General features: G+C 44.6%; 1 long non-coding RNA gene across 1 annotated transcript; it reads left to right on the forward strand.

Annotated features, from left to right (window-relative positions):
* Positions 1-4523: 4523 nt before the first annotated feature.
* Positions 4524-21784, forward strand: Gm36464. The gene is made up of 3 exons (XR_001778080.2): positions 4524-4852; positions 14410-14494; positions 16171-21784. It is a non-coding gene; the product is annotated as a predicted gene, 36464 (long non-coding RNA).
* Positions 21785-25372: the final 3588 nt, after the last annotated feature.

Below are 25372 nucleotides of genomic sequence, written 5' to 3' on the forward strand. Positions count from 1 at the left end.
CCATGGCTTCTTGCTTTACAAAGCACCTTGCTTGTTTGATTTGATTTTCTTTTTCTTCTCTGTGCACCACCCCCATCGGAAACACACCACAAGGTGCACATTTGGAAAACAAGCAAGCGGTTCAGCACATCCCCTGTCAATCCCCAGCTTCCTTGGTGAGGCCCTGGGGCAGATTTCCTGGGCCCAGCCCAACGTTGGCTTCTTCACCTCTCCTTGGCAGGTTTTAAGCTTTTCAAACACGGGTAAAGCAGGTATTTCCCAAGACAGCTCCTACATATGTGGCAGGGATTGCGTTTTAATAAGGGCTTTCAAAAGCAACCTTCTGCTTCCGAGCTTTGCAAAACACTGCTCTATAAAAAGTTAGCGAGCCCCTCACAGCGAGCCTTGTTAGCTCCTCTTGCCATTCACTTCCCGTTCATTCCACGATTAAACATTTTGCCCCCAACGATACGAGGCATTTTTGTGAGAGAGGAGAGATCTTGCTACGAAACTCAGGGATTTAGAGAGAGCATTTTCTTTCCCCCAACCCCTCATTCTCCAGACAAATAGGAGATTTACAGTAATTAATGCCATTTAGTTTAATCTATAAATGTTTGAGGAAGTGATGTTATTTGTTTTAAGTACTGCTCTCAGCGAGAAAATGCAGAGGCCCCTCCAGTTTCTGACTTTATTCTCAAGAGCTAATGAACTGAATTCTTCGTAAACATTGGCAAAAAAAAAAAAAAAAAAAAAAAAAAAAGCCTATGAGCCGATAGAGACGCTGTATGTGGAGGGACACCGAGAAGGAGCTAATTTTGCACAATTGACTTGATAACCTTTTTGGATCACTGGAATTAAAGACTGATTAATCAGCCGTGATTAGCATCTATTGAAGCCTATGACACTCCAGCACTGTCACTGTCTTTTGCTTTGTTTTGTTTTAAAGCCTTTTTTAAAAAAAAATATATATATATATATATATATATATTTTGTTTCTACTTTGTACCCCCAAGTCGCACCCCACATCTCTCCTGGGGTTAACGCTCTCTAACACATTTAACTGCTACTCGATCATCCACGATGGGGTCAGAGGTAGTCTTTATGGACTTTTAAAATTAATACTAGACAGTTCTCTCCTGACATGCCCTTGCTTCGGCAGCCGCGCTCCGCTGTTTAATTGTAGAGGTGGCCTCTTGTGGCCGCATGCTCCCAGTGTTTAGCAAGGGTTGGAAATATGGATGTTAGGAGAAAAACTGGCAGATGGCTGACAGGGCATTTTTACTCATAACACACTGGTAAAACTTTAACTCAGAAGATTTAGTGCAAGAGCGTTCCAGCCAGCAAGCTGCAGCCATATGCAGATTTTTTTTCAAACTTCTAAACTGATGGTTTTGCAAAGTGTGCATAAGCAGCCTTTATTGATTATGATGTTAAAAATTGAAAGCGTCAGTATCATTTAGCTCTAGACAGTTTTAAAGGAAAAATGAACATTCGTTTTCATTATGAACTACGGAAAGGCCAGGGGCTGGCGAGGGCCACATTCATTATTTCTTCAATTCCAGAGAGAGATTCTCGCAAGTAGGTGTCTCTTCACAAGGGGGGGGTGCTGTTCACTTGATGGGTGTGAATCAAGAGGTATTCACTAATTCGAGGTGAGCTTGTGTGTGGCACATCGGAGTGATTTGTTGGTGTCGGTGGGGCCCTGAGGCTGCACCACTTCTTGGCACATGGGTGACGGTATTTATAAACGCACCCGGTGTGTGTTGATCTCATTCAGAACTGTATAAATAACAGACTCTGACGGGAGCCCAGGAGACCAGGACAGGCCAGCTTGGAGCCTGGAGCATGTGATGTAATTCACCGTACAGACCATGATGGCAGCTCACCTGGCCAAGTCCAGCAGCTTCCCCTTCTAAGCCATTTTTCCTTCTTTGTCTGCATCCAGAAATAAGAAGCAGGATGCTGGGCTTGGCTCTCGGACTACATGGATGTTTGTGGCATCTGCACAAGATCATACCGCAGTTCCCCCTCTGCTGAGTTAATGTTTAAAAGGCCCAAAGGCCATTTGTTTCTATTACAGCTTAATGGCTTAATATTTTCTCTTAAAATGGGAAATCATTGCTAGGTTGGAGAGAAAAACAACAATAGCAAGAACAAAAGAACAAGGAATAAAGAAATCGCTGTGTTCTGCTCAGACAATCTCCTCCCCTCTGCCGTTAAACACATACCTCCCAGCCCTCCATCCTGGGTTTCAGGTGTTGCTTGCAGCTGCTAGAGAAATCAGAGTGCTCCCAAAGACAGCTCTGAAGCAACTCCATGTTGCTGAGATGGTGACAAAGATGCAACAAATCTGACAGAGGTGGAGAAAATGGGGTGAGAATATGTTCTCAGAGAAGATGCCAGTGTGAGAGTTGAAACATTGTTTCCATACTCCCGGTGCTGCTGGAGCCTCAGTTGGAAGAGTCCTGGGCCCTCAGTTACTTCGTCAGCTTCATTTTAACAAATTGGATGGAGACTTCAGGAACTGATTTGATTACGTGGACTAATGACTTGCCCTAAATCCACAACGAGCCAGGAAAGAACTCCCCAGGAGAGTTATTTTCTTTCTGGAAAGACAGGAAGTGCCGCCATATTGGATGGTAGACCTTTCTGCTCAACTTACTAGCATCCCACATACGCATCAGAGGAATCACCATGTCCCCTAATTTGCTTCCCAGTCTGGATGGAGTTAAAGGGTCTGTCACCACAGAAGGTACAGGTGAAGTCAGATGTGCGAGTATATACACAGACTTTCAACCCCAAAGTCAGAGTTCACCAGGGTAAAGAAACTGAATAACATCAAGATAGTGATGGTTACTGTCTGTTTCTGGAGGTGTTGGTGCTGGCTTGCAAGTCGTTAGCATCAACCCAGAGCTAATGATACGTTTGGATAAGTGAAGTAGAAAGAGTCATGATTATGGATAGAACTTTTCTTCCCAGTACAGGATACTTTGCTTCTGGGCAATAGATACAGGTAAATTCATCACCAAGAGGTTCCATAGCAGCATAGGGCCATTACACAAGCTTAATTACCAGTGGGTTTAATGGAGAGCTCTCACCCAGTGCTCTGACAAGTGATGGAGTAACTGGACCAGTATCAGTCAGACTTTATTTTCTGTAGGATGGGGCAATTTGATTGCCAGCAACTGAGAGCTGTGGAGGAACTGGCTCCATTCCCTGGCTGAGGGATCTAAGTGTTTGCCCAGCCACTAAAGTTGAGCCCTGGTCTTTTTCTTTTTTTGTACAAAGATATTTTATTAAGAGGACATATATTTTGCCATAAAGTAACATTTTGCTCGGTGCATCGGTTTCATGACATAGACCTCTGTTGGACTACATATTTACATGAGATCTGCCCATGTGAGGACTGAGCTAGAAGCATCAAGATCTGACTTCTCTGGGCTCCAGTTACATTGAGATTATCCATTTATATCCAGTTGGGACCAGTATCTGAGAGCTGACCTGAGAACCATGAAGATCCAGAAGCACCATTCAACTCCAGTGCATCCCTTATCTCTTACATAGCTCCAGGAAAGTGTAGGGGTGGAATGGACCATCTTTACTGGTCCAAAATTTGAATTAACTAATGCTTATTGGATGGTGAATTATAACAGAAACTGTTAATGTGTGGGAGAGCCACATGAATATCAAACAAATTCATTATGATCGGTGCTATTACAGTGAATACCAAATGAGCTCATAATGAAGGGACAATGAAACTGTTACCAATAGATTTTATTTCTGTAACAAATCCTCCATGTAAGAGCCCCTCCTGTAGTGTTAATTCTAATATAAGTTTGCATCAGAGTATTAGCCTCATCCAGTAAATTATGGGTTCCAAAAGCCACACCATAATGTACAGGGATGTATTTTGTGTTGGTTGGTTTTCTTTGTGCTAAAAGTCCCCTCTGGCCCCTCACTTCCATGGCCGTTCAGAAGGCTCACATCTTACTTCCAATGGTCAATCATTCCTGGTCAATCAGTCCGCTCAGCCTTCCTGGTAGCAACCTTAATGCAACGGGACAGGATGAGAAATCTCATCCATCAAAATAGATAGGACATATACTTCTGAAAGAGTTTCTCTTTCACCCAGCAGGAGTATAGCCCAAGTCAACAGACACTCAATGCCTCACTGGAGATGAAGGCTCGATTTCTCTTGGCAGACACCTGGAATCTTGTGGGGTTGGGGTTACAGTTTTTAAACTCAGTGTCTCCAACTGGTCTAAAAAGAGATGCAGAGGGAGGGCCCCAATTCTTCTGTGGGCTACAGCATGTCAGCTGTAATTGATTAGAAATTTCATGGCAGCAGGAATGTCAAGATGAAGTTTATCATGGAAGGGCTTCTGGTGCTCTAAGTGGCTCAGGTGGCCTAAAAGTTAGAAAGGGACACACAATGACAGCAAGACAGAGACAGAAGCAGATAGAGGGAAGGAGAGAAGGGGAGAGAGAGAGAGAGAGAGAGAGAGAGAGAGAGAGAGAGAGAGAGAGAGAGAGAGAGAAGAGAGAAGAGAGAAGAGAGAGAGGAGAGAGAGCAGTTGAGCCCTTGAAGAATCAGAGAGGATATCCATTCAATGTCTTGCATGCAGATTTGTGGAAGACCCAAGAGTTCAGGGCTGTCACTAACCTAATAGTAAAATTGTAGCTTCCCCCTCAGATTGCAGTCAAGTTTAAGTTCTCAATAAATATTTGAATGAATGCATTTTTTCCTTTTTGTATATATTTTATTTTCTGTTTCCAGGGAACAAATGTTGGAGCCTAGCGATTAACAAGGCTTGTATTTCCTTGCTCCTTCCTGCCTCCTATTCCTCCAGGCTGCTCGGTCACTCTCAAAGAGGTAATGAAGAATCTTTTAGTGCTCCCAAGAAGACCCTGAAGAAGCCCGCAGACCCTTTGTGTCAGGGTGGTTAGCAACGAAAACAACACACTTGGTCTGCTGTTGCTTGTACACTGAATGCCTTAAGAAGGACAGAGAACTTAACGGAGTCCTCATTAAAAGACCCTTAGTCCCTCTTCAGTAAAAACAGGGATGGCATTAGTCACAGCTTCAAAGTGTCCTAGATTGATCACAAATGCTTGTATACACACACACACACACACACACACACACACACACACACACACACACACACAAGGGTGCTCTCTCGCACACACCATCTTAAACCAAAATTCCAACTGGCTGATTCCCAGGCTTACAGTTAGCTCTCTATCAAGAATTAATGCAACATCATGCACACACCATTACTGAAAAATTCTACGCTGTTTTTTGCCAAGTGTCCCTATATAATAGTTTTATCACAAGTCTGACAGCCTCCATAAAAATTCCAGGCATTCTATATCAACAGCCCTCTTTGTACTAAGTTATTAAACATTAAATTTTTATTCGTCATTTGTATTCTGTTATGCAAAATAAGCTCCTTGATAAGATGTGTCTTCTTAATTGGGCCCTTGATGCTTCTTGGATCGGAGTTGTCAGATTAGCTGGAAGAAGAGGCACTGTATTCAGCCAGCGAGCTACCAGGAGACCAATAGCTTTGTAACAACGATATTAAGTTAGAGAGGCCAAGTGGAGGGCAGCACCAGGCTCAGGTGAGGCTTTGCATCTGTGCATGTCTTATGCTCAAGCACTTTTCTCCTGGCATCAGCAGGGCTGATGGAAATAGATTTGTTTGTTGTTTACAGCATGCAGCTGTGGGCAACGCTGCACGGGAGTTGTATAAGATTGAAGCAAATTTGTACTGAGACTAAAATATTGAGCTTTGCTCCCGTCAGCAGTCTCTGGAATCTTATTGTCGAAAACTTTATCTAGTTGTAACCTTCCCCAGGGTGATTTTCATTTGCAGCTGCCCTGTTCTGTCTCTCATCTCCTGTCCCTGCCTCCCCCTCCCAACCCCCCCGCCCCCAGCCCCAACTGCCACTGCGGCTTTAGTACTTAGCGGGAGCCAGCCAGCCCTAGGCCAGAGCACAGGCTCTTCCTGACAGGGCCACACACAAGGACCTGGTGACAGGGCGGCCATTTTCTCTCCTAAGCCCTGGCTTCGAGCTGCCTTCTGCAGCTGGCGCCTGCTGTCTCTGGTCACCTCCCTCTTTGCCCTCCTGTGTGCTGTCTAGTTGGGCTCTCATCATCTAGAGGGTCACCCATTTGCCAATCCAGTCTATGATATTTGGGCACAGAGGAGGGCAGCTAATAAAATGTCTGTGTGCCTTTGAAAAACAATTTTACGCTTACCATATGATGTCTATTTTGGTACCTGCAAGTTTCTCTTTGTCTCTGACGATGTGGGGAAGAAAATGAAAAGGATTTCCTCGTTCCTGCCACTGCCTGAAAGAAACAAAAACCAATGACCAAATTTTCAGAGATCCTAGGACAATTTCAGTTGGGTAAAATGGGGATATAAGCCACTGTGGGCTGTGGTCAGGTCCGGATGACCTAGAGACAAGGTGGGCTGATTTCTCTGAGAGAGCTCCTTTGTATATTTGAAAAGCAGAATGTGTGTGCAACATATATGTATGAATGAGTTTTTCTTTATGTATGTATGCTTGTGTATGTATGTTCATGTGCAGATATCTGCATGTCTGTCTATTTCCAGGTATGTGTCTGTGTGTAGCTGTGTGTATCTGAATGTACATGTATATATCCCTATCTATGTGTGTCTTTGTGTTGTGTATGTGTCTATATTTTTGCATGTCTCTCTGTGTATGTGTGGTGTAACTATGTCTGGGTGCATATATGTCTACACACACACACAAACACATACACACACACATATATACACACATATATATACATATATTTATATGTTGATTTATGTTTAAGTACATGTATATTCATATATGTATGCAAACTGTTATATCTCAATAACTGTGTATTTGTGTATGTCTCCGCATGCCTTTAAGTATATACATGTATCTGTCTGTTTGTATTCTGTGTCTCTGAATGTACATGAATGTAACTCTATGTATGTATGTATGTATGTATGTATGTATGTATGTATGTGTTTGTATGTAATTTATGTGTCTCTCTATTTTTATTTATTATGCTCCTCTATGCACACATGTATATATGTATATCAGTAACTATGTATGTACAAGCATGCTACCAGTCTCTGATGCACTGGAGCATGGTGCTTTCCTTACGCAGTATCAGTCCATGATACTCAGAATGTCTTTGGGGACTGGCTATAGAAACCCTCTGGCTGCAGCTGCCACTTGTGCTGAGATGAGCCCTGCCCCTCAGACTCCACAGGAGGATGGTGGCATTTAGCCATTTGTGCTTCCTCAGAGAAGCAGGGGTTGTGGTCACTGCTTCTCAGTGCTCTACAGCTTCCTGAACAGCGACTTTAGCTTTGTTTGAGTGTCTGAATAGAGTAGGCTGTGCTCCCTGGTCACCCCATGTTCACCCTGCTGTAGGTATTTGACTTAGGCCGGGGTGCCTATAAAGCTTAATTTGGCTCATAGTTTCAGAAGTTTCCATCCATGGCCAGCTGGTGCCACAGAATTTGGGTCCAAGGTGAGACAGGTCATCATGGTTGGGAGAATGTGGTGGAACAAAATGGTTTCTCTCATGATGGCTGCAGAGAAGGCAAGAAGGGACCAGGAAGAGATCTTAAGAATATATCCCATTGCCTACTTCTTCAAAGGAGGTTCTGTCTCTGGAACTTTCCACCACCTCCCAGTAATGCTCCTAAGTCATCAATGGGGTAAGACGTTAACTAGCTCAAAGCCCTCAAGAGTAAAGCGGGGGTGGATTCACTAGCTCAGCATTCTACACCCCAAGTTTCACTTTCTAATCAGGGTACCAGCGAGTTATCCCAAGAATCACAATGGGAAAAATGTAATATGCAATGCTATTCTGCATATAGTCAAACTCTTTGAGATTTCAAGAGACAGAAAGTCAGTAGCCATCACATGTGCCACAGACTCTGACAGAACACCACAGCTGGTCACAATGCAGAAAACAACTGATGAAGGTATGCCCAGGCCCTAATGATACATACACAGCATAATCCCTACCTCTAAGCCTCAAGGAACCCTGTGGACAAGGGGCCAGAGAGATTATAAGAACCAGAGAACCAGGGTGTCTCCAGCGAGATGGTGACTTCTGTACATAACAGGGAAGCTGCACCCATGAAGTCTCAACAGTGTCGTCAACTAAACAAGACCAGCACAACCATGGCACCAGCTGACATGCCAGCATGGAGAACCCACATCTAGATGAAGAGCTACAGGCAATTAACAGCTGCTGAGAGAAGGGGGGGTCGGCCTTATGCAGAGATGAGAGCTGAAATCAGTTATCTAAAGCCAAGTAGTAAGCCCTAAAAACATATGTATATAGATCACACTTCACAGATTTCAGATTTGGCAGGTTATATTGATAGATAGATAGATAGATAGATAGATAGATAGATAGATAGACAGACAGACATGTATGTATGTATGTATATCTCTAACAATAAAAAATAGTGAATGCGTGAAAAGAAAAGAAGACACCAAGTAAGGATGAAGTCAGGGAGGTGTGGAGTGGTTCTTGGATAAGTTGTGCTAAAAATACATTGTAAGAGATTCTCAAAGAATTAATAAAATATACTTTTTAAAAGAAAATAGAAAATAAACTCAAATTCGTTAGAACCAATACATAAATAAATATGTGTCTGGTGCCATATCCAGGTATAGGGACATTGGCTCCGGAGGTAGCTGGATCCTGTGAGCCTTACCTTGCTACTGTTCTGCACACTGCACATGGTCTCATCTGTGGTCGGTTCTCCCCACACAGCACTAGGCTGGCCACCAGCAGGGCAGTCTTGTACTGGGCAGGCATCCCAATGGAAGCAGCACATCTCGGTTGGTCTTCAGCACTAGCTGAGATCTCAGGTTTAGATTACTGTAGAACCTCACCGTAAGACCAAACCCCAGAACAGAAAGAAAGTGAGGGAGGATTTATGTACTCATGGCATGGATAGAAGAAAGTCTGAGCTATTGTGGCAGCTTTGGGATGAAGGTCTTGCCATTCTGCCTGCATTCTGGGGCCTTTCCAAGACGTCCTCCCACCTTCCTTCACCAGACCCCCATTCACAGACAATGATATGAACCAGGCCCCTGGGACCTTTTTCTGAGTCCTGAGTTTATGGCATTCTAGGTCTATGGCTGCCTGTTCATGCTAGTCTGTTGGCACGTAGTTCCCACCTGTCCTTGGCTCCTACTATATCAGCTTTTGCTAGTCCCCAACTCAGTATAACCTTAGAACCCACAGACAGCTTGCTTTCCAATTCTAGCCCAGGATGGCCTCAGACTCATCCTTTTCCTGCCTCGTGTGACTACTGGGATTACAAACCTGTGTCACCACGCCAAACTTCTAAATCTTTAATGATAACACAAGCAAGCACTACCCACCGCACACTGTGGATTTCCCCTCCCCCCCCAGTTGTTGAATTCAGTATCACTTGAGCAACATAATGAATAGCACAGGCTAAAATCTCAGCCAAATAGATGGGTGAGTCCCTAACCACTCAGAGCCCTGAACTACCTTGAATGCAAAGGAAATAAAGGAAGCATACAGAAGATTCAAGCCCCCCATCTTTGTCTTCTCTGATACTATCACAAAATGGGGGTGGCTAGAACACCTGCAAAATTAAGACCCCCCCCCAAAAAAATGGCCAGTAAGAACAAAGAGCTCCTGTGGCCTGCATTATTAGCTCTCACCCAAGACCTGAGTCACTGGGGAAATGTGAAGCCTGCGTTCTGCAGGTCTCCCCACACACGGACTATGAGACTGATAAAAAGACAGACATTATCTACATTCTAAATACATATAGGTTAATGAAAAGATCACTATATTCTGGTAATCCATAATTCTCCCAAGATAAAGGACTCCCTCCTGTACATTCGAGAGCCAATAGCCACTTGGTTTGGAGTGGCCTTGGTTTCAGCTCCTGGCTGTGTTTTGACATTTCAAATTTGTAGAGGTCATGTGTGCAGCGGGAATGGCTTGCTAGAACACTGATGATAATATTCCTGGCAGGCACAGGCTCTGGAAATTCCGGTTTCACGATATCTCATTATCTGCAGGTGCCATAATGGGAAAGGGAATGCAGAGCTGTCAATCACGGAGGAACGGCTGGAAACGCAGCAGCCGCATAAAAGCTTTCCATGACTTAGCCCCTCTGCTCAATGAAGGGGCTCAGGGCGAGCTGCCTTGCGAGCAGCTAGGCTGCATCAAGCAAAATGGCACAGGCATGGGCATGATGGAGCTGGTAGCACTAATGGCTTCACTTGTCCACACGTCTGAGTCTCAAGAAGGTGTCTCTGTATGCAGATGAGGTACAAGTTTCCTATATCATACCAACCCTTGGCATCTCTCTCCTTGATAACAGTTATATGGGGTGTCATCTGTGACTCAATACCAGGACCTAGAAGTTGTACTTCATTCTCTGAAATCTTTGAGAACCCTGGTGAAGTAGTAGAAGGGTCTCAGACAGGACACTGGAGAATGCGAGATATTTATAGTGTTGGGGCACTTGCAAGTTAGGTGTCAGCAAAGGCAAGCTTAGGGGGAACTGGGAGCCAGGATGCTTTCTTTACATTTGTTGTTTGACTCCTCCAGGGAATAATTTGGGTGAGTTTCAAAAACTTCTCAAAAGGTAGTCTGGAGAGATGGCTTAATGGTTAAAGGCACTGGATGCTCTCACTGAGGACCTGGGTTCAAATCCAAGCCAACACAGGGTGGCTCACAGCTATCTGTAATTCATGTTGTAGGGGATCTGATGCCCCCTCTGGCCTCCACCAGCAGTGCATGCACATGGTACACAGACCCACAAGCAGGCAAAACACATACACATAAATAAAAAAATGTTTAAAAACTCAAAAAATTAAAAGAAAAGTTCTTAAAACGTAGTTAAACGTGAAGGCTACGAGGTAGGAACAATTATTTTAAAAATCATTTAAAGATTAGTACCCAGGGCTGAAAAGATGGTTAAGGGTACAAACTGCTCTTGAAGAGGACCCAGGTTTAGTTCCTAGCACCCATGTTCAGTGGTCCAGAGCCGCGTGAAACCCCAGTTCCAAGGAATGCAGTGCCTCTGGCCTCCTGGGCACATGTACACTTATTTTTTTTAACAATTCTTAAGAAATGAAAATAAAATTAATATTTAGTCAGACATGTTGACCTGTGCCTGTAAGGCTGAGGCAGGAGGATTATGAATTCAAATCTTGCTGTGTGGTGTGATCAGACGGTATCTCAGACACAACAAGACGGAAGGAAGCCATGTGCAGACATGAAGCTGCTAAGTGGAGCACCACAGCTCAGACACCCAGGACTTTCCTAACTTCCCTCTATGTGGCTGTCCTGGGATGGCGCATCACCTCATTCCCTCAAGGACAGGAAGGGCAAGACACAGCCATGCAAGTGAATATACAGGGCTCACACAGACAGAGAGCAGGGGCTGGGGCACCCAGGAAGGGCGGGGCTCATGCGAAAAGCCAAGAGATAAGTGGGGGCCCTGCGGGTAGGAAGGGCCATCCCTTCCTCCCTTTCTTTCCTCCCTCCCTCCCTCTGTCCCTCCCTCTTGTCTTCAAGTGGCAGCTGCATTCAGCTCCAGTGAGATTTCTGTGAGAAGAAATGGCTGGCAAGACTTGCTAACTTTGTTACGAAGTTGGATGGTCGGTCGCACTCACATCTTCAAACTCTGCGTACAGTCGCCGTGACAACTCATAGGTACCTACGTACACATGGCTCGGCTTGATCGTACTGACCCCCATGAAGCTTTTCATTTTAAATCATTCTGGCAACTTACTTCGATTTTAAGAAAACCATGTGTCTGGAATGTCTGATTGACAAGGTCTCCAGAGAGAAGTAGAAGCCCCTCTCTGACAGCAGGACATCAGAAGGCTGTGTCCAGAGCTTGTAAGAGCCACATGACAAAGCCATTTTGTCTCCAATGGAAGAACTTCATTTATGGGATTAATTTTCCTTTCTTACAGGATTTAACACTTTTGGTCTTCATAGCGTTCCTTCCCTTTCTTCCCAATTTCCTCCCTTCTTTTCTTCTTCCTCTTCTTTTTCTCTTCTCTCTTCTTCCCTTCTCTCTCTGTTCGCCTTCATTCTCTCCCTTTTTACCCCCCTTCCCTTGGAGTTGCCGGCTTTAGCTGTAGATTCGTGCCCTGCCAAGTGTTTCTGGGACAGTAATAAAGATAACCAGTTTAAAAAGCCTTCCTCGAGAGCCCGCCTGTGGGAGACACTTGCTAGAGAGGAACAGCAGCTGCCTTTGAAGGCCATACTCCAGGACTAGCAGGAAGGAGCCCCATTTTATCCTGGAGGTTGGTGTGTTGGTGTTGTTGTCAATGACATCTGTCTACTCCAAGGCTCTCCATTTCTCCTGAGGGCAGAATAGTCAGGAAGTGACCACCATGGAAAATGGCTTTCCTCAACAGTGGTGTGCTGTGCCAAGGACAGGGTCACTGACTGTGGAAAAGACCACATTATAGGGTGGTATAGAGATGGAGGCAAGGTGGGGGGAATCACACATGTCACCCTCCTCCTTACTTTAATGATGAAGAGGCCGGGGTGGCAACCCCATGTGATGACTCAGCCAAATGAACCAAGGACAGAAGATGTAGGGTGAAACTCCAGACCCAACATTTCATTGTCCCTTCAAGCCTCAGTTTCCTCTGCTGTAGAATGATCTTAACCCACCTAGTCTGGCAAAGTGCAGTCCTGATTTACAGAGATGGTATATATAGAGGAATTGGTCCAGCCAGGAAATGCCAAAAACCCTCAGTAAAGAAGAAACAGAAAATCCTTTATGTTAAGCCAGAAACCCCTACATCCTGGAGTTGGAGAGGCATTTCAGTGATTAAGTGCTTTTATTGCCCTTTCAGGGGACCCAGGTTTGGTTCCCAGCATCCACATGGTGACTCATAACCACCTGTAAGTACAGTCCAGAAGATGCAATGCCCTTTTATGGCTCCCCACAGGCTCCTGTGTAAATGTGGTGCACATAAACTCACACAGGCAAATACACATGAATGAGTGAAATATAAATCTTTAAAAAAATTAGAAGAGCTGTCTAAACAGGATTTGAGATGTATCAGGAAGTAGTGAGTTTTCTGCTCCCGGAAGTGAACTAGCAGAGAAAAAGTGACTAGCTATCAGAACACCCACCAGTGTCTCAGTGAGTTTTTTATTACTGTTAAAACAGACACCATGACCTAGAGAAGGCAAGTTACAGAAGGGTTTATTGGGACTTCCAGTTTCAGAGGGTTAGACCATAACCATCATGATGGGAGCATGGCAGCCAGCAGGCAGGTGTGGCACTAGAGCAGTAGCCAAGAGCTTCCATCTTAATCCACAAGGTGAGGGAGAGAGACTAAGAAGGAATGGCAGGGTGTGAATTTCTGAAACCTCTAGCCTATTCCCACCCCAGTGACACACCTCCTTCAGCAAGGCCACATCTCCTAACCCTTCTTCTGAGTAAACCATCAGGGTCAGAAACCCTTTGTGTTACAATGGGTTTAAAGAGCAGCTATATGACTTTATTCTCATTCTATATGGAGCTACTAACATTCTTACAAGAGGACCAAGCCCTGCAAATGTAATTTCTGTGTACATATGTGTGAGGATGCCTCTTTGTGTGTGTGTGTGTGTGTGTGTGTGTGTGTGTGTGCATGTACATGCACACCTCTGCTTATGCACAGATGCAATTCTGAACAAGACAGCCAGTGCAATTTCTAGCAATTACAGTGTTTGAAATAAAATGAATAAGGGAATACGAAATGTTGTTGTTGTTTTTGTTGTTGTTGTTGTTGATTTGCTGTACCCATGAGAGAACTCAGGGCTTTGTATATTCTGTGCTACGTTGCTAGCTCAATAATTTTCTTTTAAAAATCCAGCATCACCAGAGGTCGGACTCTATAAATGCCCAGCTCAGCAAACAGCTGAGCCCTCATTCTCAAGCATCGCGGCACCAGGCAAACCAGGGCTCACTTGCATCTCCCTGCTTTTCTGTGGGCAACTTTACCAGAGTGTTAGTCCTTGAAGTGACTGACACAGGTGCCATGTTACTTTTACTAAAGAGGGAGGAGGTGTCAGGCACGGTCTTTTTAAAAACACATCTTTACTTATATAAATTATGTGTACGTATGTGCCCAAGCATATGCTTGTGCAGCGCATGCCTGCAGGAGTCCTCAAAGGCCAAGGGGGAATACACCCCTTTGAGCTGGAGTGACAGGTGGCTTGAGTCTCCAATTGGGTGTTGATGGGAACTAAACCCTGGTCCTCTCCAAGAGCAGTAAGTGCTGTTTACCACAGAGCCACCTCTTCATCCTCTTCAGATATCTTCTAGATTTCTTTTTCCAGTTTCTTGAGCTCTTTGATACCTTTGTCTCTTCTTCTTCCCCTAGAGTCCGGAATGCCCTTCCAAGGCCTCAGTGTTGAAGGTATAGTCCCCAGTGTTGAGCTACTTGGAGTCGATATCAGCTTTAAGAGGTGAGGCCTACTTATGGGATGGTATTTCTTTACATCTCAGGGACCAGGGCTTCACAGAGGATAGTGGGACATGGGCCGCTCCCTGTCTGTTTTGCTTCTTGACCCTGAAGTGAACAAACTTTGCTGTCTCTCATTGTCCTGCCAAGATATGCCACCTCATTACACAGGCCTAAAACCAAGCAAGCTATTGGGCCTTGGGCAGAGAGAGAGCTCTTCAAGCTGAAGTAAACCTTTCTCTTTATAAGCTGTCCCTCTGGGGAATCTGTGATAGGAATGAGAAGCTGACAGCACTGTCCCTTACCCAGTCCTACTGTCCAGCCTGGAGAAAAGGCATCAGCACCTGAGAGTGCTGGGCCTCAGTCCTATCCCATGGTGCTCTGCTGGCTGAAGGAAAGACGCCTGTGGAAAATCATCAGAAGATAGAGGCAGCAAGGACCTTCTGGAGCTCCAACCCTGCCCCACACTTGCAGACAGTTGTTGGATTTGCCACTTGTAAGCATCTGAGTCCCTAGGAGACCCAATAAGAAAGCACGTAATACATTTTCACCCTGTTAGTTGGCTTTGACTCTGAAGTTTCAAGGGATCAACCTTCTACCTCAAACTGTACACTCTTTGGCCTCAGACTTATTAGCTAACTTCCTCTAAGAAGTGCTCACCTACATTGGGCATAGTATCGCCACCCCTGCACTCTGGCCCATCCATCCTGTCCCAGCCTGCTTTTGCTCCTGATGCCACAACTGCAGCCCCCTACCCTTAACCTCACTGGAGAACTCTGGAAAGATGGTCCCATGTGCATCTCTGAATATAAAAGTATGCAGGCGTGTGCATCTATGTGCATATGAGACTGTGCATCTGCATGCCTGCATGTGTGCATGTGCATGCAAGTATATGCATGACTGTGTGTGTGTTCTCGTGTAATTCTCCAAAAATGCAAACTGATAACACTCCTTCCTTTCTCCCCTCCATCCCTTGCCATTTCCCTTCCTCCTCTCTCCTTCTATCTTCCCCCCTCCTTTTCTTCTCTCCTTTTCTTCCTTTAAAGAAGAATGGAAAAGGGCTGGAGAGATGGTCTAGCAGTTAATAGAACTTATAATGGATGAGGTGTGGATCCCAGAAGCTCCTGCAACAACCCACATGTCCCCCAGACTCGAGTAACACCAGCTTCAAGGGATTACACATTCTCTTCTTATATCTGTGCGTGCCCAGGCACACACATGAACATACAACACACACACACAAACACACACACACACACACACACACACACACACACACACACACACACACACACACACACACACACCTTTTAAAGACAACGTGAAACTCCATTTGCCAGTCTGGAAAACACACCCGACTCATCACTTCCTTTCCCTCTCTGTCATAAAGAACAGCTCTCCCCCTTCATGTGAGTGTGAGGCAGAGCAGCTGGGAGTGACTCTGTCACTTATGACATAGGCTCCTCACATCCCAATCCCTCCAGGCACTTGCCTAGCCTTCCTTTGCTGGCCTCCCCCTAAGGGCATCCACACCTCAGAGGGAAGCCCCATGCCCCAGTTCCACTGGGGATCAGGGGAACTCCCCACATTATGAAAACCTCCCCACGGGGACTGGCTGACACATATTTTACTTTTAAATGTTTAAACTGATTGATTCTTCCTGACAACGTTTTCTTACAGGCTTTTCCCGCCTAATGAATTTGAGCCTTTGCGAGCGCCGTGTGATTGACAGAGCCACAGACTGACAGCTTCAAGTTTCTAGGGTTTATGGCAGCCTTTTTGGACCCACGCAGGTGAGCAGGCAATGAGAAGAACGTTTCCATTTCAGAGCATGGCCTTGATTGCTTGTCTGAGTCTCCCTAAAAATCACTTAGACTTTCGTGCATTCAACAAACATGTCTTGACTCTCCAAGACTTGTACCCTGGGCAGTGCCATGATATGCCATGAATCGATTATGCCCTTTGCCGTCAGGGAGCTCTGACTGGCAGGATTGGAGAAGAGGGAGCTCCAGAGGACACAAGATGCAACTGTCCCTGGGTTTGACTATAAAAGAGGAGCTGCTAACCAGATTAACCCTACAAATGACAAAACCTTGAAGAGAGAAGAATGGTAGACAGTGGGAGGCATTGGCTCCCATTTATGGCTTGGCCTGGTTAGACTCCTCACTCAAGGACACACATTCTGCTATGGATGAGGGATCAGGTGTACAGATGTGATGCTGAGGCTGGAGGGCCACTGAGGTAAAACATCAGGAGAGTGCATGAAGTGTGTCAAACTGTTTGGGATTTATCTTACAGTCAGGAGAGCTGTTAAGCATTCCCAAGGAAGAGGATGACAAGCGAGTGGGAAATCCTGCTCACTAAGATATTTCTGCCTCCCCCTAAGGGCATCCACACCTCAGAGGGAAGCCCCATGCCCCAGTTCCACTGGGGATCAGGGGAACTCCCCACATTATGAAAACACATATGATGGCAGATTAAAGAGGGGGAGTCCAGAGACCAAACTGTGAAAAGAGACTTAAATAAACCAATGGGTTAGTTAGCTTTGCATCACTGTTAACAAATACCTTAAGAGAAACAACTTATGGGAGGAAGGCTATGTCTTAGCTCATGGTTTCATAGGGTTCAGCTCAGGGTTGCTTGACTGCATATCTTTGGGCAGAACATCATGAAGGTGAGAGTGGATGGAAGTTCCGTACCACACGGCAGACAGGAAGCAGAGAAGGAGGAATCCAGTCACTGGAATCCAGTCTAACATCCACAGACACCCTTATAGTGGTTCACTTCCTTGTGCTGGGTCCCACTGCCTAGCTCCCAGAATTTACAACAGGCAATGCCCCTTGCCAGGTCAAGACCTCAACATGCGAATCTATTGGATAGTTTTCTCAAAGTCAAACCAAAGTTCATTGAGTGGCTCTTACGACGTGCAGTGTGTTCGTTTGGGGAGCAGAGAAGCTGAGGAAGGTTCCCCTGTTGGAGGTGGGTAGGTTTCATTTTGTTTTATAAACACTTTATTTTTAAGTTTGTGGCTCTGTGTGTGTCTGTGTGTGGATAGGAGCACATGAATGAAAGTTCCTAGACACCATAGACAGGCATCCAATCCCCTGAAGTCAAGGTGGCTGTGAGCAGCCAGAAGTGGGTGCTGGGATCTGAATCCAGGTCCTCTGAAAGAGCAGCAATTGCTACCCACCACTTGAGTTGTTTCTCCATCCCATGAAGACGGATAAGTTAAAGGAGGCACTTACGCTGGAGATAGCTAAGTTGATGCAGGACTTGTGGAAGGACTTGTGCTTTTTCTCTCTCATCTCCACCATGAGGAACCAGTGAGTTTGGTCATGATACCGTTGATTAAAACAGCAGTAGCAGGTCTACAACTGTAATCCAATAGAGGTTAAGCTTGGACTTAAGCCATAGGCAGGGCTGAAAACTAGTCATATTCTATATACCAGGGAGACTATCTTCAGTATCTTTCACCTAGTTACATAAAATGCAGCTACGATAATCTGCATTGATCCTACCCTGGTGTCTGACAGTCTGTCTAGACTGCAGACAGCAGCTCCCTCTAGGCCATTCCCAAGACTGGTCTACCATGTCCTGCTCTGGTTCTTTGGGCAAATTGTAGCCATATGTCCAGTCAGGCTGAGCATCTGTTTGGAAAGAACACATTTGTAGCATGTAGACATCCTACCTGAATACCTTAGACCTCACACAAAACCACAAAAGTGTCTATCACTATCCACACAGCGTGGAGACCAAAGACCATCCCTTGCTCTAGGAACTGGTAGGCATTCTCTGTACTACAAAATGAGTGCAAAGCGCCAACCTGAGGTCTCTAATGTTGGCTTGTGACAGGAGATCGGGACTGTTCCCACATTTGGGGGGCAGCAGGCAAATTGTGGCCACTGAGGACACCCCGCTATTGTGTTCTAATGGATGGTTACTTCCTTCTTAGAGCAGAGAGTTCCTGCTACCTTATCACGGTTTAAAATAGAATGGGGTCAGCAGCACCGTTCCACCATTTACACGTGATGGGATTTCACCCAGACGCACAAGCAGGAAAACAAACAAACAAATAAGAGCAAAACAAAAAACCCAAGAAGCTTCCAGTGACCCTCAACCACAGTTCCTGGAGACACTGGAAGCAAGAGGAGAATACCCCTGAACGGTTCCTTCAGAGAGACTGTGGGGAAAGTGGTTTTTCTTGGGGCCCAAGAAAATTTGGCTAAGATCTGGGGCCGGTCACAGCCTGTATCCCAGGCAATAGCTCAGAGAGTGACATGGCAAAGCAGTAAATTACAGAGTCTTCCAGGAATGGTGCCAGAGAACTTGACATTTCGCATTCCCTCACACATTGGCAGCTGTCACCACGGGTAACAAAATGCAGGCACTACCCACGGCTCAATAGGTAGCCTGTCCCCCAGAATTTAGAAGCACCATCTCTATCTTTGACAGTCCTGTGTCTGGGGTCGCAGCTCCAGACGTAGTTTTGATAAGACAGAATGGTACACACGTAGTGGGAATGGTGTTCTGTGAATGTACACATTGGGTTTAGGATAGAATCAAAGAAGCTGACAGCTTGGGCCTGCATAGGTTTTGTGTCAGAGTCTGCATTATTCCCAGTGTGTTTCCCTGTTACTAAAATAGGACACTGTCATTGAGGATGATGTGGAAAGTTCAGAGAAAAGATACAGAGGTGATTTGGAAACAACCGTTCTGATATAATTATCATGTTTTGTTACAAATCTTGAGAGAGAGAGAGAGAGAGAGGGAGAGAGAGAGAGAGAGAGAGATTAGATTGCATTACATACAATTGACAAATATGTACCTAACAAAAATATCGCATAATTTAATATTTGTGCAACTGAGCCTGCTTTCCTGAGCACAATGCCTCCATCAGTCACAAGAAGTCTCATAGCTTCTTTATTTGGGATAGGCTGGCACCGTATTCATAAGGACTGGGTTGACAGGTAATTAATGGAACAAAATCATTTGTACTTAGTAATAAAACATCCATTCCTTCACCCAATTACATATTGACGTCTTCTAAATCACAATTAGAGTAATCAAAAAATTGAGCCTATATTCCTATCTTTTTAATAACATTTTTTAAAATTTTTTGAAATTTCCCTATGCTTATGCAGTGCATAATTGACCCATGTGTGCACAGCCCACCCCTGTCTTCCCTGGTTCCCTCCCTGATCCATGCTTTTTATTTCATGCTTTTTATTTGTTAACTGTTATGAATAATTCCCTGAGTCCATTTACTTGTGTCCATGAACACATGAGTTTGTGGTCATCTACTGGGGCAGGAGCAATCTACACAGGCTATTTCCCCCCAAGGAGAATGGATGACTGTTCCTTCCTCAGTTGATACCAACATTCAGTAATCCCTCCAATAGGACTAAGGCCTGGGGCCTCTCCCCACTGGTGCTGGAATTTTGGCTGGCTTGATCTTGTACGGTCTTGTTCAGATAAGCAGAGCCACTGTGAGTTCATGGGGACAATACCCTGAAAGGTCCAGAGGCAGGATTTCACAGCACTCTTACCCATCTTCTGGTTCTTGTACTCTTCCTATGCCTTGTATTCTTTCTGTGATGTTCCCTGAACCTGGTATGAGGAGCGATCAGAAGAGAGTTGAGCATTCAATAGTCACTTCCTCTCAGCACTACTCATAAAGCAGCTTCTCTGGCCCAGGTTGAGAGCAGCACCATTTTTTTTCCTAGACAAGGTTTCTCTGTGTAGCCTGGCTGTCCTGGAACTCACTTTGTAGACCAGGCTGGCCTCGAACCCAGAAATCCACCTGCCTCTGTCTCCCAAGTGCTGGGATTAAAGGTGTGCGCCACCACCCGCCCAGCCAAGCACCACCAATTTATAGATAGAAATAAAATATTAGAAGGCAGTTTGATAATGTGGCCATTTAGCAAAATGGCAATAGTAGTTTGCCACTCTAGGGCTTATAATATCCCAAATTATGGGCCTTTTGCTAGGTTGACAGTATCTGACTCGAAATCTGTCCTGTGAGTCAGCTCACATATCTAATGAAAAAGTAATTGGTTACCCCCATAACCTCCATGCCACTATTATTCTAGTGGATATTTTTTGGCTAGCGGACATATCAACTTCTAGCAGTATATAAGCTAGCCAGCAGGGAGAAAGTTTCCTGGTCAATTCCAGCTTGTTTTCTCTATGTCTTTGAAAGTATGTGGTGTCGTCAGCAAGAGTCGTACTGTCTAGTTGCAGTGGATAATCAAGATTAATGACAATGCCCTTTGTCGTTTGGATACCTCCCTGACTAATAACTCTCTTGTCCATAAGTAGTGATGTGTAGCTTTGTGGGAAATGTTTTAATACACACTGGTAAGCTTGATTACAATGCGCTCAGATACTTTAATGATTGCCAGCTGATCTTCAAAACACATCAAAGAATATTAGGAACTAGGTTTCACTTTTCATTTGCTGGAACTTAAGAACAGATTAACCCTTTTCCGTCTCTGAATCAGCTATGCATTCTTTGAAGACTGGGTTTCTCTTGAAGGAGAGCTGGAAGCTTTAGGCAAATGGGGATTTAACACCCCAAAGTCCTTCATAGAGTGTCACCTGTATCTCTGAGAACCGTGGACATTTTGAGCCCATCACAGTGATCTGGCAGTCTCTGTCACCTTCAGCCATCTGTCAGGAAAGTGGAATTCTGTCTTCCCATCCACAGACATTGACCTCACCCAGAATCACATCAGTATCCATCTCAAGGAATTTCCATCGACAACCGGTGTTCTGATTTTTAATTAGCATTCTCCCTTCTCTACTGCCCCAGCCGTAATGACTCTCAACAGAGGTGAGAGTCTGACAAATGGATGTGCTCCCATCCAGAGCTACATCGGCTGTGTGAGGCAGCAGCAGCAATGTCACAAGCTGCTTACTAAAAGCAAGTGTTAAGTGGCAATGCTGACTATGAGAGCACATGCTTGAAACAAGCACTCAGCTCACCAGTGGGGACCCTGAAAACACTCTCCCTGAGAAAGGACAGTCACGACAAGGGCTTAGCCTTGACTGGGCGTGGCACACAGGCTCAATGATTCTTCCTCCTCTGCCTTCTTCACCATAAGCAGTGGCTATGTGACCCTGTGACTTCTCTAAGGTCTTCTGTATTGACTTATCAAACTCTTTCTGCTGCCCATCAGGTTGGAATCACTCTATTCTGTCCATAGACACAGAGTTACATGGAAAAGTGAAGCTACCTGGTGGTGGTGGCACATGTCTTTAATCCCAGCAGTACAAAGGCACAGACAGGCAGATCTCTGAGTTCGAGGCCAGCCTGGTCTATAGAGTGAGTTTCAGGACATCCAGGGCTACACAGAGAAACCCTGTATCTTGGAAAAGGGAGGAGGAGGAAGAGGAGGAGGAGGAGGAAGAGAGAAGCAACTGCGGCTAGATTTATCTACCCGAGTGGATTCCGAGGCTCTAAGAACTGCATACACTGATTATGTAAACTAGATCAGTATTTATATGTATATATTATTTTCTTCTTAAATTATATATTTATTGGTACATACTTATTATATAAAATGATGGGTTTCATTACGTCGTTTTCACTCACGTGTGTCACAGACACTTTTATTTACTGCCTTACCTTCTCTTGTTCCTTCTTCTTCCCTTCTCCGATTGGTTTTCTTCCTCTTCCCAAATCTGTATGTGTATGTTCATGTGTATGTGTATGTAAACATGTATGTATATATATAAATGTGTATGTGAGTATGCATGGACACGTGCATGTGTGTGTGCATGTGTACATGTATATGCTCCCCATATGAGACAAAAATAAAAAAATAGAATATGTGTCTTTCTGAGTCTGGCTCATTTTGCTTAATATCATCATTTTTCTGCTACTGTGAAAAAAAACCACCATGACCAAGGCAACTTGGGGAAGAATGAGTTCATCTTGGCTTATGTTTCCAGAAGGATAAGCACTGCTGATGGCAGAACAAAGACACAGCATTTGGAACAGGAAGCTGAGCACTCACATCTTGAACCACACTCATGAAGCAGGAAGAACTGGAAGTAGATGAAGCATTTTAACACTCAGAACCCTCCCCTAGCAACATACTTCCCCCAGCCAGGCCGTGCCTCCTGAACATCCCCCAACAGGGCCACTAAGTGGGGGCAAAATGTTCAAATATGGGAGCCTTTAGAATTCATTCTCATTCAAACTACAACAGTGATGCTCTCCAGTTCCGTGTGTGTGTGTGTGTGTGTGTGTGTGTGTGTGTGTGTGTGATTCTTCATTATTCTCTGCAGTGGAATAATATTGCATTGTATATTTGCATATACACTTATATACTACTATATAATGTCTATTCTTCTATTGATGACCTGGTTCTATACTTCGCCTGTTGTGGGTAAGTACTGCAGCAAACATAGATCTTCTAGTATCTCTGGGTGCTCACTTGATTTCTTTTAGGTAGGTCCTCATGAATGGTATGTTTAGATCATATAGGGAATTCCAATATTACAATTTTTTCAGTAATTCTCCAATGGACATTCACATCAACTCGATTAATGTGTGTTTCCAACAACAACATACAGGGCGCCTTACCTGTGACTCTTTGCCTCCTTGATGGCAGCCATTCTGACTGGAGTGAGACAATCTCTGGGCAGTAGTGGCATGTATATTGTCCATGCTTGTGCCTTATACCCTTTCTGGTCTTCCTAATGTGTCTGTGTGGTGCTACATCACATTTCCTAGTATGGTGTCATGGTAACCCACTCCACAGCTCATAGCCACCATCATACTCTTGGACACTTAGCTTATCAGAAGGTATCCGCACTTTAATTAAAACTCTGGCCAAAGCTTTGTAGTCGAATCATAAGTTAAGCTATGATTATTATTTTAGATCACATGCTTGAAACTGGTATTTTCGTCCTCATCTATATTCCAAATATCACCTGCATTGACTCATGAAATCTAAACTGGTACCCAACTGGGTAAGAGCCACTATTTCTGTAGACACAGATGGAAAATCCAAGGCATGGAAAAATTAAATGATTTGATTTTTATTATATACAAAGATGAAGTTCAATGTAACTATCTGGTTCTAAGTGCTGAACATACTCTACCTATGTAGAGGAGATGGCTTGTCAGCTCAGGGCTAAAGGAATTATAGGGATGTGGAGTTTACATTGCTAAACAGAATAATTCTGGTTAAGATTTGTGGATGGATATTGACACCTTTAAATCTATGTGACTATGTGATGGCCACACCTTCCTTATAACATTAATGTCAAGACTTGCTGTAGAGATGAAGGTTCATGGTCTACCTGACAGCTTTTATAGCCCAGTGTCAGATAGTGTCCATGGGATTACAAGGATGCTCAGGTTGAAAAGTCATTGATTGAGGGTCTGAGTGAAGGTACAAGGAACGTCACTGGGTTCTGTGGATGTGAGAGAGGCTGCTCTGTAAGGCATAGAAAGAATGAGATCGAAAAGATGAAGAGAATGTCTCAGTTTTCATGGGAAGTGGCACACAATAGGTCCAAGGAGGAGAGGACGCTTGGGAGCTGACATGACTGACTATGGCAATCCTTGGGTGGAGTGTCCCGATGGCTGTGCCTCCCCTCAGGCCTGAGTGGATGACTTGTGGTAAACACGGGGATGAATGCACAGTAGGACACATCTTCCAAATGTCTCTCTTCTGCCATTGGAAGACAGGAAGCAGTCACCTCACAGAGGGGCTATTTGAAGATCCTCAGGACCTTCTTGCTGGACAGCACTCAACAGCACTTACTCGCACCAGAATTACACCAACCAGCATAGGGCTTTCAGCTTTCTTTGCAACGCCAAAATCAGTTTAGGGAGAGAAATCTGCTTTCAGCATTGACAAATAAACCTTTCCAATGTGACATTCATCTTATAAGTGTCTCATAGTAGAGCCATGTAGAGTATCTTTCCTCAGTGAGGAAGTTCCAAAGTTAGGAAGAACTAGGGGAGATGTTGCAGGATGAAGGGCCCTCTTCCAAGCCAGCAGCCCACCCAAGGCCAGCCATCTCATGGGAACAGATAGGTTCTCAGAAAGAAAACACAGATGTATTGCTTCCCAGGTCTTATAATGAGGGGATAATGCCAAGAAAGATGTCCAGGCTGCTCTGTGGGAAGTGCGTGTTAAGACAAGAGGAGGGTTCAATGCCAGAGCCTCTACATACTTCTGCTGTAGCATTCAGTGTTCAGCTCTCAAGATAGTACTGAAAATGTTATTTACAAAGTATACAGTTCTGATCCTACAGACATAAGCTGTCATTCATTGAGTGTCCGTCACAAATCAGGCACTGGATAAATCTGCTTTGTTCCAGAAAGGCGTGCATGGAAGTGCTGATTTCATTAAGTTTTGCAGGATAATTGTTCATTTGTTAGTTTCTGAAGCACCACACACAAATACACACATACACATGGACACACACACACACACACACACACAAAATCCTTACCCTGCTATTATAACACTTTAGCCTCTTAGGACTGGTTCAACTTAGCAAGTAACTTTCCTTTAAAAATAGATTTATTTTACTATTTTTAAGTGTGTGTGTGTGTGTGTGTGTGTGTGTGTGTGTGTGTGTGTGTGTGTGTGTTTGCATGTAAGTTTAGTGCCCATGGTGGCTTGAGGAGATCACTAGATCTCCTGGGACTGGAGTTACAAGAGATTGTGAACTGCCTGACATGGGTGCAGGGGACTGAACTGTGGCCCTCTGAAAGAGCAGGAATCACTCTTAACTGCTAAGCCATCTCTCCACTCTACATGTAACCTTCTGGTCTCTCTTTCTTTCCAGGTTTCTCTTGATGCTAGGTCAGGAAACCCAGCCTTGAATCTCACTTTTCTCTGGTCTTTAATAGCCA

Source organism: Mus musculus, chromosome 7 (assembly GCF_000001635.26).
Source record: "Mus musculus strain C57BL/6J chromosome 7, GRCm38.p6 C57BL/6J".
Taxonomy (NCBI): domain Eukaryota; kingdom Metazoa; phylum Chordata; class Mammalia; order Rodentia; family Muridae; genus Mus; species Mus musculus.